The sequence below is a fragment of the Saimiri boliviensis genome, chromosome 2 (genome assembly GCF_048565385.1).
Source record: "Saimiri boliviensis isolate mSaiBol1 chromosome 2, mSaiBol1.pri, whole genome shotgun sequence".
Taxonomy (NCBI): Eukaryota; Metazoa; Chordata; class Mammalia; order Primates; family Cebidae; genus Saimiri; species Saimiri boliviensis.
In genome coordinates, this window is record NC_133450.1 from 117,950,163 (window position 1) to 117,963,382 (window position 13,220).

The 13,220-nt window shown below is 33.0% G+C and overlaps 1 protein-coding gene across 6 annotated transcripts in view; it reads right to left on the bottom strand.

The window, feature by feature from the left end:
* CDIN1 (CDAN1 interacting nuclease 1) overlaps nt 1–13,220 on the bottom strand; it is a 1,267,257-nt gene that overhangs the window by 572,813 nt on the left and 681,224 nt on the right. For all 6 annotated transcript variants that reach the window (XM_074394131.1, XM_074394127.1, XM_074394128.1 and 3 more), the window contains one exon: nt 3,528–3,611. The gene's annotated coding sequence lies outside the window, so the exon portion shown is untranslated. The remainder of the gene's footprint in view (nt 1–3,527; nt 3,612–13,220) is intronic.

A 13,220-nucleotide genomic window follows, 5' to 3' on the forward strand; every position in this document is an offset into this window, starting at 1 on the left:
TTGTATTTCCTCAAAAAGAAAATGTGTATTCTATATACTTTTAAGTGAAAAATTTTTAATAAATAATATTTTGTTGTTATTAATTGAATTATTTAGGTTGTCTATATCCAACCTAGTATTTTCTTGGATTGTCTATTTTTTTCTGAGAGGGATACATTAAAATCAACAATAACAATTATTAATTTGCCTGAATATTATTTTTTGTTTACATATTCTTTTTGTCTCTCTGCTAATTTATTTTGTTTTAAAATTTTTTGTGTGTAATTTCAACTTTTATTTTAGATTTAGGAGGCACATGTGCAGGCTTGTTGCCTGGGTATATTGCATGATGCTGAGGTTTGGGGTGTGAATGATCCTGTTACCCCGATGGTGAGCATAGTACCCAATAGTTAGGTTTTCAACCCTTGCCCTTTTCCCTCCCTCTGCCCTCTGGTTGTCCCCAGTGTTTACTGTTGCTACCTTTATGTCTACGTGCACCCAATCCGTAGCTCCCACTTACAAGTGAGAATATGTGGTATTTGGTTTTCTGTTCCTGCATTAATTCACTTGCAATAATGGCCTCCAGGTGTATCCATACTGCTGCAAAAGACATATTTTTGTTCTTTTTTGTGGCCATGTAGTATTCCATGGTGTATATGTCTCACATTTTCTTTATCCAGTTCACCATTGATGAGCACATTGGTTGATTCCATGTCTTTGCTATTGGAGACAGTGCTGTGATGAACATACAAGTACACCTGTGTTTCTGGCAAAAAGATTTATTTTCTTTTGGATATGTACCCAGTAATGGGATTGCTGGGTTGAGTAGCAGTTCTGTTTTAAGTTCTTTGTGAAATCACCAAACTGGTTTCCACAGTGGCTGAACTAATTTACATTCCCACCAAGAGTGTATAAGCATTTCTTTTCTCCACAGCCCTGCTAGGATCTGTTGTTCTTTAAATTTTTAATAATAGCTAATCTGACTTGTGTGAGATGGTTCTGATTTGCATTTCTCTAATGATTAATGAGGTTGAGCACTTTTTCATGTTTGTTGGTAGCTTGTGTGTCTTCTTTTGAGAAGTGTCCATTCATGTCTTTTGCCTTCTTTTTAAAGGAGTTCCTTGTCGTTTGCTGTTGAATTAAGTTCCTTATAGATTTTGGATATTAGACCTTTGTTGGATGCATAGTTTATGAATATTTTCTCCCATTCTGTAGGTTGTCTGTTTCCTCTGCTGATAGTTTCTTTTGATTTGCAGAAACCTGTTTGGTCCCACTTGTCAATTTTTGGTTTTGTTGCAATTGCTTTTGAGGACTTAGTCATAAATTCTTTTCTAAAGCCAATATCCAGAATGGTGCTTCTTAGATGTTCTTTCAGGATTCATAGAGTTTGAGTTCTTACATTTAAATCTTCAATTCATATTAATTTCTGTATATTGTGACAGACAGTGGTTCAGTTTTATTCATCTGTACATGGCTAACCAGCTATCCCAGCACCATGTTTTGAACAGAAAGTTCTTTCCCTATTGCTTATTTTTGTTGACTTCATCAACGATTGGGTGTCTGTGGGTGTGCAGCTTTATTTCTTGGTTCTCTATTCTGTTCCGTTGGTCTATGTGTCTGTTTTTGTATAGTACCATGCTGTTTTGGTTACTTTAACCTTATAGTATAGTTTGAAGTTGGGTAATGTGATGCCTGGGACTTTGTTGTTTTTGCTTAGGTATGCCTTGGCTATTCTGGTTCCTTTTTAGGTTCCATATAAATTTTAGAATCATTTTTCCTAATGCTGTGAAAAATGATATTAGTTTGACATGGATAGCACTGAATTTATAGATTGCTTTGGGCAGTATGCCTGTTTTAATAATATTGATTCTTCCAACCCATAAGCATGAAATGTTTTTTTCATTTGTTTGTGTCATCTATGATTTCTTACAACAGTGTTTTGTTTTGTAGTTTCCCTTGTAGAGATCTTGGTGAGATGTATTGCTAGTTTTTTGGTTTTTTTTGGTTTTGTTGTTGTTGTTGTTGTGTGTGTGTGTATGTGTAAGTGTCTGTTGTAAATAAGATTACTGTTTTACATAATCTTAAACAATATTGTAAGGTGAAGGTATGTTACTTTTACTCCATTGTTTTTTACCAGTAAGTAACATATTTTGTACTTTATGACACTTTTTTTGCTTTGAATTCTATTTTGTGAGAAATTTAACTGTTCCAACTTTCTGTTGGCTGATATATATGCCTGACACATTTTCATTCTTGTCAACGGTTTGATATTCTTTAAGTATGCGCCTTAAAGACCAGTGCTTCTCAACCAACTGTGGGAAAATCCAGGTTTTCTAAATTTTCTATTCTATTTCTATTATATGTTCATTTTGTACAATGCAATAAATATGGTTTCTAAAAAAGAAAATAAAGCCATTCAAAATACAAGTCTACTTTTTTTTATTAGCTTGGACAGACATGGAATTACTTTGTCAAATTTCTGTAACATTTAATATATTTTAACTCAATTTCTACAGTTATTTTGTCGCAGATTAGTAACAAAGTTACAATTCTTAATCTGCATATACTTTGTATGGTAGCTTTGTGGGAAACTTTTGCTAGATCTTGGTTGTTTTGTTAATGTTACCTGAGAATCTGTTTTAATTGCTGAGTTTAATCTACCTAAATGCATCATAATTATGATTATGTTAAGATTTGTTTCTGCTATTTAAAGTCATAATTTTTATTTACTTTTTTTCCACTGTGAATATACAGTTTCTAATTCAGACTGATATGTTATTATAGTTGTGATTCACATACCACAAATTGTTTTACTGATGCAATATTTTTAAAATAGTTAATCATTCTGGGTAAAATTGTGAATAAAATAAAGCATGTCTATTCCTGGCATATATCAACATATATTTAAAGTGAAACAATACTTTATTATATAAAACAGCTATATTTTTGGCTCAGACAATCATACCAGTGACTAAAAGAGATTAAAGCTGATTCACAGAGGGAATGAGAGGCAACAGAGAGCCAGACTGTATTGATATATCCCTGCCCTTCCATTGATTTGATGACTTTCCCGCTTTTTGCTTTGGCTGGTTCTAATTGAGTTTCTGTTGCTTGCTACTAAAAGAATCTGAAAATAATATGGTTATTAGCACAATATTATTTTACATCAGGGATAATCAGGTATCATTATAGGATGCTAGAAGGAGCAGAACAAAGATGTTTAATAAACCCCAAAATAATGAAAATTATAGCAAGCAGAAAATTATTTAACGTTATGTTGGATTATACTATAAACAAATTCACAGGAACACTCACTGTGTGGAATTGAAACTTAGTGTATGTGTTTTTTAAATGAAAATAGATTAAAGAAATTGTGTGGCAATTTTAAGTATTAAGGAAGGTGTCTAATCATAACTAAAATATTACATCTATTCCATGTAAATTTCCTTTGTGAATGGAAAACTAGAACACTTACTTATCACATAATCTTTACTAGGTATTATTAGGTGCTCTTTGACAAGACAAATGTTTTCATTGGAAGTGCCTACCTTATAATGTAGATGTTTTCAGGATGCCAGCCTGTAATGATTTTGTCCTTGGTTCAGCTTTGGTGTAGAAGTTTTTTGTAAAGTCTGCAGAAAAAGAGATTTCCATTACAATTGAATGTTTCATTATATAGAGATCAGCTCTAAAATGTGTACTAAGATATCTCAGGTAATGGAACATTAATTCAAAACAGTGAAATGTTAAAGAATGGTAAATAACACTACTGCTATCTTGTGTTGTCCCTTCAGTAGAGTATGAAGCATGTGTTCTTTGATAATCAACTATAGTTAGAGATGAAGGGCATGGAAATTAAGATGTAAGAGGAGAATCATTTAAGGGAAACTTTAATGAATAAATTAATATATTCTCTCCATTTAAATTTTTAAAAATACGTGATACTTGGATACATGCAAATATTGATTTCTTGAGCCAGCAAAGTAAAAAAAAAAACTAATATATGTTTAATTTTTGGTTAATTTTCATTTATTCTAGTTTCTTTTATTGCAATTGCTCTTTATCATGATGGGAACCACTATTCTCCCAACTCTCCCCAATTCATAACAATTCTCCTGACTTCATTTGCTGGTCCACCGAGCCTGAATCCCAAGGTCAAATTTTTAGAATTGATAAACCTAGGAGCAAAAGAAAAGTCAAATAGATAGTAGGTGTCAAAATGAAGACTCAAAATCAAGTGCTACTGCTACCAATGCCTTAGTAAAGGCTGCTACTACTGCCACTTCCTTCATTAATACAACATATTACAGCATTTCCTTTAAAAATAAGAACTTAGTGTTAATTCTTATCTTTTTCTTAGAGCAGAAAAAACACCTGATATATACTGTAGAAGGAAAATATGCATAGTTTGTGTATGAGGATGATATTGCCTGTGTTCTATTTTAAATGTATACTTTATTAACATTTTCATGTTAATTATCAAGTTATGATTATACACACACAAATATATATATTCATTTTATCTACTAGAAAATTTATTAATACTACAAAATTAAGGCATTGGATGATAGAGAAATATACCTTTATTTAGCAATTGATTATGAAGATGGAAAGAATAATATTCTAGTGAAAGTCCACACGTAAGCTTTTAAAAATGTCAATTAAACAGGAAGGAAAACAGGAGTAGTATAGGATCTATACAGTTCAGAAATACTAAAACAGATAGATATTATCAAATTTGGTGATAGAAAAGCAATGCAAATATAGTTTGAAATTATTTGCTTTGATGTAAAGTATTATTCTGTTTTATCTTTCATCAGCTTGTTTGCTTCTCTTTATAATCAAATGAAAACAATAATTTTTATTGTGTGTCAAACTGACATTCAGGTAATGAAACAAATTTGCAATTCTGCTGGAAATTATGGTCTAATTCTTGAACAAAGAGCATTTTAAGTTTCTATGTATTTTACTGAATTGTTTATTAACTTTAAAAATTTTATTACTGTTATTAAGTATAATATGGAATGATTTACAATATTTCAACATAACTCTATTTACTACCGAACAACTGGAAATTATATGAATCAATATATCCTGTATATTGTTTGCATTTTTAACAATATAACATAAAGAAAAATCATAATGATGCAGGATCTTCTTCTCGGTCACTTTGCAAGCCAATCTTTGGTCGGCAATGCCTGCCTGGGCCTCACTCATCCATGCTACCTGCTGCAGGAGACAGTTGCCCGCTTAGCCCCCCTGGGCTGAGTCTGGCTTGTGCACTGGTTTCAGAGTTCTTGTCCCATGCCCAAGAAGAATGAGGATGCACTGACAATCAAAGCATGAACAAGGTGGAGAATTCTACTGAGTGATGAAACAGTTTTCCATGGAGAAAGGACTCAAGGGTGGTCCCCCTATCTGAAGATGGAAGAGTCTCCTTAATATGGCTGAGTCCAGGGCTCTTTACAGGCTCAGAATAGGGGAAGGGTATGCCATAGTATTGGAAAAGGCAACATTTGATTGGTTAAAAGGCATTATTCAGAAAGAATCAACTGGGATAGGGCAGGTAAACAGTAACAGAAATTCTCACTCTGGGTCACAGGTTTCATGTGGGCCAGCAGTCTGATCTTTCAGCATTCAGGCTGTTTTTGGCTTAAAGGTGGCATCTCTCCAGGGTCTCACTCCTATCTGCCTAGATATTTGGCTGCCTCCTGCCACTCTCAATAACAGTGAAAGTAACTACATAGAATGAGAAAATGACCAACCATCTTCTCAATTTTAAAATTTATGGTATTTTTGAATGGTTCACTATATTTTATTTATAGTAGATTTTAATTAGTTTAACAATATAGGTGAATGTTACTATTTCAGAGATAACATTATAGATGAAAATACAATCAGAACCCTGGAAAGAGCACCTTTATCAAGTCTTCTGATTTTGTAAAAGTATTTCATATAGTGTTTCAAAAGTATTTTATTTGCACATACATCAGTAATATAAAATAATTAAAAATTTATTTGATATATATGACTAATACAGACCAATAATCTGAATCTTTCAATTCCAAGACTTTAATTATACTTTCCTCTTCAATCACTATTTATTTCCTGAATCATGTAAATAATTACTTTAACCTTCTACCTTATTTAAATACATACTATCTTAATATTCACATATGTTGTTTTTATTTTATTATAAAGAAAGGACATTAAACATATTCTTAGAAAATTTATTCATCCCTTTCAAATACTTATGAACTGGGTTCATTTTATTCTGGCAAAATAATGAGATAGAATTACATTTCATGGTATTTTTTTGAAAAGTTCATCATAGGCTTGGGAGAAAGTAGCAAAAAGATTTCAAAGGTCTTATTCTTTCTTTTCCAGAAAGACTTACATTTGCATGTCATCTAGATTATCTATGTCAGTTTCTTTCAGGCCTCTACCATATTGTCTTTGTTTCATATATTCGTATCTTTACTTATCTGCTTTATGTATTTATAGATGTATCTATGTATGTATGTGTTTACTTGCTTTTTAGCCACCACCTCTATTAGACTTTCAGCTTCATAACGGTATGGGATTCATTTTATCTTACTCACTGCTGTGTTCCTAGCATCTCTTCTAAAAACTAGAATGCAAGGTAAGGATTTTTGTCTGCTTTACTTGCTACTGTATCCACAGCTTGTAGAATAGTGAATGGCACAATAATAAAAAATTAGAGTGGGTTGATAAATATAGTAGACACTTGTTAAAAAAATTTATTGAATGAATATATTAAATTCTAGTTATGATTTAAGATTTTATTTCTGGATGGTGTTTCTAGGTGCAGATGCACCCCAATTTTGGTTGTATCAGATGGTAGCAGTATGATAGCTTTACATAGTAGCACTGAAGTCTTGCTCAACTTTAGGCTTATGTGCTTTTGCAAAGTATGGTTTTCAGGATTCAGAAATTCCCAATTTGATTTAAATACCTTAAATTATACTCTATAGAGACAGGAAACATTTCCAGAGGAAAACAGAGTTGCCTTTTGGGTGTGGGGCATGTCTGTGGATCTAAATATATTAATTGAGGTTATAAAACAAACTCTACTTACTGATAAAAGGAAACAGTTCACAAGGTTTATCTAATTATTGTTCAACATTCTTGAGAGGGAGAAGGTAGGAAAAAATTAAGTCATGGCTGGTTCTAGACCTAGAGTTTCTATGTAGTCACCTGGTATTTTCTCTATTTCCAGGAAGATTATGAGCTAAGATGGTAGACATAATTGTAACAATTCTATTTAAAAATGAGCATTTTCAATGAGGAAGAAACTTCAATTATTTGGTGATAGGAGATTTGCTATGAATACCTTCACCTACGTAGCACCATATAAATGCCAAATAATAGATTAGAAACCTTGCCATAATAAAGTTAAAAATAATCACTAATTAAAATATGTGCACATTATCAAGGTATTGCTTCTTTGTATCTTAATAACACATGGTTTGAAACAGAAGTCTGTGGGAGAAAGGGAATCATGATTTGGGGGCTAAAAATACACCTCTGTTTATTTCCCCCTGCTCCCCTATTTCTTTCTTTCCTTTCCTTTTCTTTCTTTTCTTTCTTTCTTTTTTTTTTTTTAAGACAGAGTCTCACTCTGTTGCCCAGCCTGCAATACAGTGATGCCTCAGCCTCCTGAATAGCTGGCACTACAGGTGCGTGCCACCGGGCCCAGCTAATTTTTGTATTTGTAGTAGAGATGGGGTTTTCCCATGTTAGCCACACTGGTCTTGAACTCCTGCTCTCAAGTGATCTAGCCTCATCAGCCTCCCAGAGTGCTAGAATTACAGGCATGAGCGAATATACCCAGCTCCACTGTCTTCTAGTTCTTCGAAACATTTCCCAAATCTACTTTCTCTAGAAACAACTTTAATGATTAGCCCTCACTGGCCCACTGTGTCCAAAAGAGAGAAAGTAAATGGCTGGAATGGGAATAAGAGACAATAAATGAGAAGAGAGGCAAAAATACAATACATTTTCTTTAAAAGAGATGGGATAATTTCATTCCTTCAACAAATTGTGGGCTATCATCCTACCTCATTTGATCTTCTCCCAGCCTCCAAATTCCCTCACGCTCAAGAACCATTTTTGAAAATAAAAGAAAAATAAATACTAAATACATACCAAGTCAAGTTATGTTGATTTTTTTCTCTTTTCACTCCTGTAACTGATTTTGGCACCTTAATACAATGATGATAGCATGCAAATCCTTATACAATAACCTAGTTGGGATTCCAACAATAAATAATTCCCATTTCCATCACTTTTAAAGCATCATTGCAAAGAGTAGAGCACAGCAATATGGCCTTATGTTTCTTATTTTCCAGATCAATATATTTTTAAAAAATTTTTAATTTATAATCAGCACAACTGACACTTCCTAATCATATCAAACATGCCAATCCTTTCAGAAGCAAATCTGATTTAACATCAAGGAGCCTGGCTTGTGCTCACAGAGGAGTTTTTCCTCAGCTGATCTCCAGAAGTTTTTGGCCGGTACTAAACACATTTACACAGTTGAGATTCAAACTAGTTTCCTAATACTTGATGGACAAAAATCTCTTTCCACTGAGCCAAGGAATCTACTCTCTGGCCAGCATAGCAGAATGTGTGCCCAGGCAGGTGACATTGGAGTTTCTTGTTTGTATTTTTGGTGGAGAAAAAGAGAAACATATATACACAGTGGAAATGGATACTGAAAAACTCTGGAATAAAATAGAAACTGCGTCTTTGAAGGCAGATAAAATCACCTCACACTTTCAAAGATATTATAGAAGAGGAAAGAATATAGGCTTACCTTCCTGTTTTGTTTTGGATCTTAGAACAGTTTAACCTAACAGACAAATACCACTGATCGTATCTTAAGGGATATGTAATTTTCCAAGAAGGCACTTTTTGAGTATTTTTGGCCTATAAAACAGCGGATGAGCTCTCCTTACTAGCTGCAAGCTGGAGCTTGTGTCAGGCTTCACTAGGCACACAAGGCTCTGATTTTGTATCATTAAAGACTCATTATCGCTTTTAACTTCTGTTGAAAGCATTCATCCATAGCTCTAGCTACTACTGAAACAATAGAGGCTCCTAGCACAGTAATAATGTTTCTTTTTTTTTTTTTTTTTTTTTTTTTGCCAGTTTAAAGAGCCTTTAAAGGATGGATGTGCTTTCACAATGCAGAAACAAAAAGCTACCGCTCAGGAAAATATGAAAGGTTATTTCTGTAAGTAACTTCAATTTTAAAGAGTGGCAGAAAATCCTCTGATGTGACTTTCTCAGAGCAAGGAGTCTGCATATACCTGAATGCTAAATTCCTATTGGGGAAATATTACATTTTCCAAGGAAGAATGGCATGCCTTACTTATGCTTAACCTAAAAGAGAAAAAAATACTTTAATAAGAATGAAACTGGCTTGGTGTATTGATCTTGCCAATTTGTTAGATATTAATATATATTTGGCAGTGAGCTAAACTCTCCATTGAATTTAACAGTGGAATATATGAACAGTAATTTCTACATTTGCTGGCTTTGTTTACACTTTCATTATACCTCTACTGCATTATCTGATGCCTTCATACAGTTTTCAATCTTATAGCCACTTTAATCTCCTCCTGCACTCAGCATATCTGAGTGAGTTTGTTGGCATAAGGGAATTTTGAAGGTTATATTACAGTACATGAATCAACGGAAAATGAAATGCACTGGAGACACGATCAGCCAGTTTTAATTCATTGCAGAAAGTTATAGATACCAAAATGCATTTAATGTAATCTGATCCCTTTATTCAGTCCTGAATTTATGAGCAATTCACCAGGAGTCAAATGACAACTTTGTTTCAAAAATAGTAGTCTATATTGAATGCCATTTTAATATATCTTTGGCATATTTACATTTAAAGAGTAGGGAAAAGTGGGATATTTGAACATAAATTTCTTTTTTCATAGAGACGAAGAGCCTGAGAAAGATGATACTTTTGTTCATTGAAACATTATCTGTCATTATAACATGGGTCAGCTTGGTGATAACAGTTAAGTAAATCCATCTCATCAGTCCAGCTGGTAAACAGATTAGAAGCCCCCAAGATTACCAAACATTTCATGGTAAAAAGGAGGCCAATTGTGCCATTGTACTCGGTTCTATTAAAACATTTATGGCAATAAGACTGCTCTTTGCCTAGAATGATCTAATGTTCTTGGTTCAGACTGGTCAAGAAGATATGGACAGGGGTTTCCCAAACAACTTCTCCAACAGCAATGTGAATAGAAGACACACTTCAGTCAATTGTTTGGTTAAAAGACATGGTCCTTCATTTTGCATCCTAAATCATTTTTGGTCATTTGACCCCATCAAAATCACTAGTCTTACCTAAGAAAAAAATAAGGTAACCTTTTCTGACTCATATTTGAGAAATCTCATTTTCCTGTATACCATAGCACAGGCATTTACATTGAAGAAAAAAATGTGGAAATTCTACCTGCTACATATATTTCAACATACAAAATTTGTCATCTACTACAAACAAATAAATTTTCCAATTTGTGTTTCTGGAAATGTCTTATTGTTTATAAAGGAAAGCTATGTAATCTTAATAAATCTAAGGAAATAATGCTATTTGTTGTAACTATTATACTTATAGAATTTTAGCTTATTAAATGTGGAAATTGTTATATATTATTATAAAATAATATATAGTACTTATAGAGAATATAAACATATTTTATGTATTTATATTATTTGTAAGTATAATTATATATAAATATACTTTTTTACTAGGTATGTGAAATAAAATTTGAGGTTTTAGCATTTTATGGAACATTTTATGGAATAACAAGAGCATTTGAATGGAGGGTGTTCTGAGTGGTTTGTTGAATAGATCACTTTTGTAATTAGAACTGAATTCTGTATTACTTTAGAGTTGCAATCGTCATAGTAAACATTTTCCTAACAAGGCTCATACAACGAGTTCGTATTTAACAGATACAAATTTCCATTCCAAGAATATTCCAAGCCCAGAATGGACCACATTTAAATACTCTTATTTATTCAGTTAATTTTACTCTGGCAAAATAATGATACAGTACATCTTTCTGATATTTGTTTTAAAAGTAGGTCAAAGAAATGGTCGGAGAAAAAGGAGATAGAGGGTTAGAAGGGGAATCATTTATTTTCAGAATCAAGGAAAGATGCCTGAAAATTTTTGGTTCACAGAAAATCAGGAGCAAAAATACTTTATTAGAATCATCTACCTAAAGTTGTTCAAACAGGCCTATACCCACAGAGGGAAGCTTGAGCTAATCTAGTTTAAATGAGGTAAGAAAAAGAGTTTCCACCATTTCCTTTGAAAGGATGATTTTTCTAGACTCCAACAAACCTCAATGTTAGGAAATACTTCTTAATATACAACTTACATTTTCTCTTGCTCGATTTCATCCCATTATTCCCAATTATTCACCCTCTGCTACATTTCTTCTGTATTTATTTCTTTTAAAAACTAGTTGCCTAGTCATATTCTCCTTTAATTTACACTCATTCAAGCTACATTTAGTCCTTTATGATTTCATTATGATTGAATTCCTACAATCAAAGGTATTTATTTTTCTTATTTCAAACCAATTTTTTTCGGGAAGCGTAGTCAAACCAATTTTTTGGGGGAAGCTTAGAGCTGTGGGTGATAATGTCATAATTATGCTCTTATAAGATGTAGGAAGAAAGTGTGAACACTGAATGTCTCACAATGTAAACTAAGACAACATACTCCTGAAAATCAGATACTGAGAGCTTTTTAATATTAACAATTTGTTACATCTCTTCCTTTTGAATATTCAAAGACTTCGAATTTTTGGTGACTTTTTGAATATTCGAATACTTTGAATTTCAAGTGACCTTTGTTGTGCAAAAAGTGCAACTTTTCATGAGGATGCCAGGTTTGCCAATAGAATGAGAATTAAATATTCTTTATCTTTGAGCTGCTATTTGTCACAAGCTTTGTAATTATTTCAATTATATTTCAATTACAAAAATGATCACAACAAAAATATAATACACTTAATGGAAAATGGAAGCACTAGCACTGTTTTCGGGTGCCCAGTCTTACAAAAAATAATAAATGACTTAAATTGTCATTATTTCGTGTTAGTAGAACCTTGGAATGAAATGATAAAGATAGTATTCAAAATCTTTTTTTTTTTACTTCAAGGTAAGTAGATGGGTGGTGCTGCTGGAATAAAAGGAGTGATGGAAGGCAGGTGAGGGTGTAAGGATTAATAATAAGGACAAAGTCTTTAACAGCATTTTGGAGGAGAAAATGCCCTTTACTTAGGAGCGAGGTCTTAGAACATTAAAATCAGTGTTTGCATAGGACAAGAGACCCAGAGGTCCACTTAACACTATCCCAAATCCCAAACCAACAATCTCCTACCCTCTTAATATCTTTCAGCATTATTTCCTCCTTCTCTTTACCTATATTTGGAGTTGGCTTTTAAGAGATTAAAGTTTTATCCTCTGCAGGAAACTTCAAAGTTTAAAACATTTTGAAGATAAAAAGACTTCAAAATTTCAAGTTTACAGAAAACATCTTTAAACAAGATGTTATTTATATAGATAATTATGCAGATAATTACAGTGTTGTTGGGGTGACTTATATTAGTCAAGGTTCTCTATTGAAAGAACCAGTGGGATATACATGTGTGTGTATGTGTGTGTATATATATGTATATTCACATATGTATATCTTTTGGGGTATACATATGTGAATATACATATATATACACATACAAACACACATACATATGTATATATACACATAAAGAGATTTATTTATTATTAGGAAGTGGCTCATGTGATTCTGGAGGCTGAGAAGTCCCAGTCTGCCATCTGCAAGTTGGATGCCCAGGAAAGTCAATGGTAGAGTTTTAGACCAAACCCAAAGGCCCAAGAACCTGGAGAGCCGACGTCTAAGGGCATGAGAAGATGAATGGACTAGCTCAGAGAGCAAATTTGCACTTCCTCTGCATTTTGTTCAGGCCCTCAGTGGATTGGATAACATACAGCTGTATTGGCAAGGACAATCTTCTTTATTCAGTCTACCAATTCAAATGCTCATCTCTTCTAGAAACAACCTCATGAACACACCAAGAAATCATGTTTTACCGGTTCTTTGGGCATCCAGTCAAGTAGATTCACAAATTTTAACTGTCACTTGG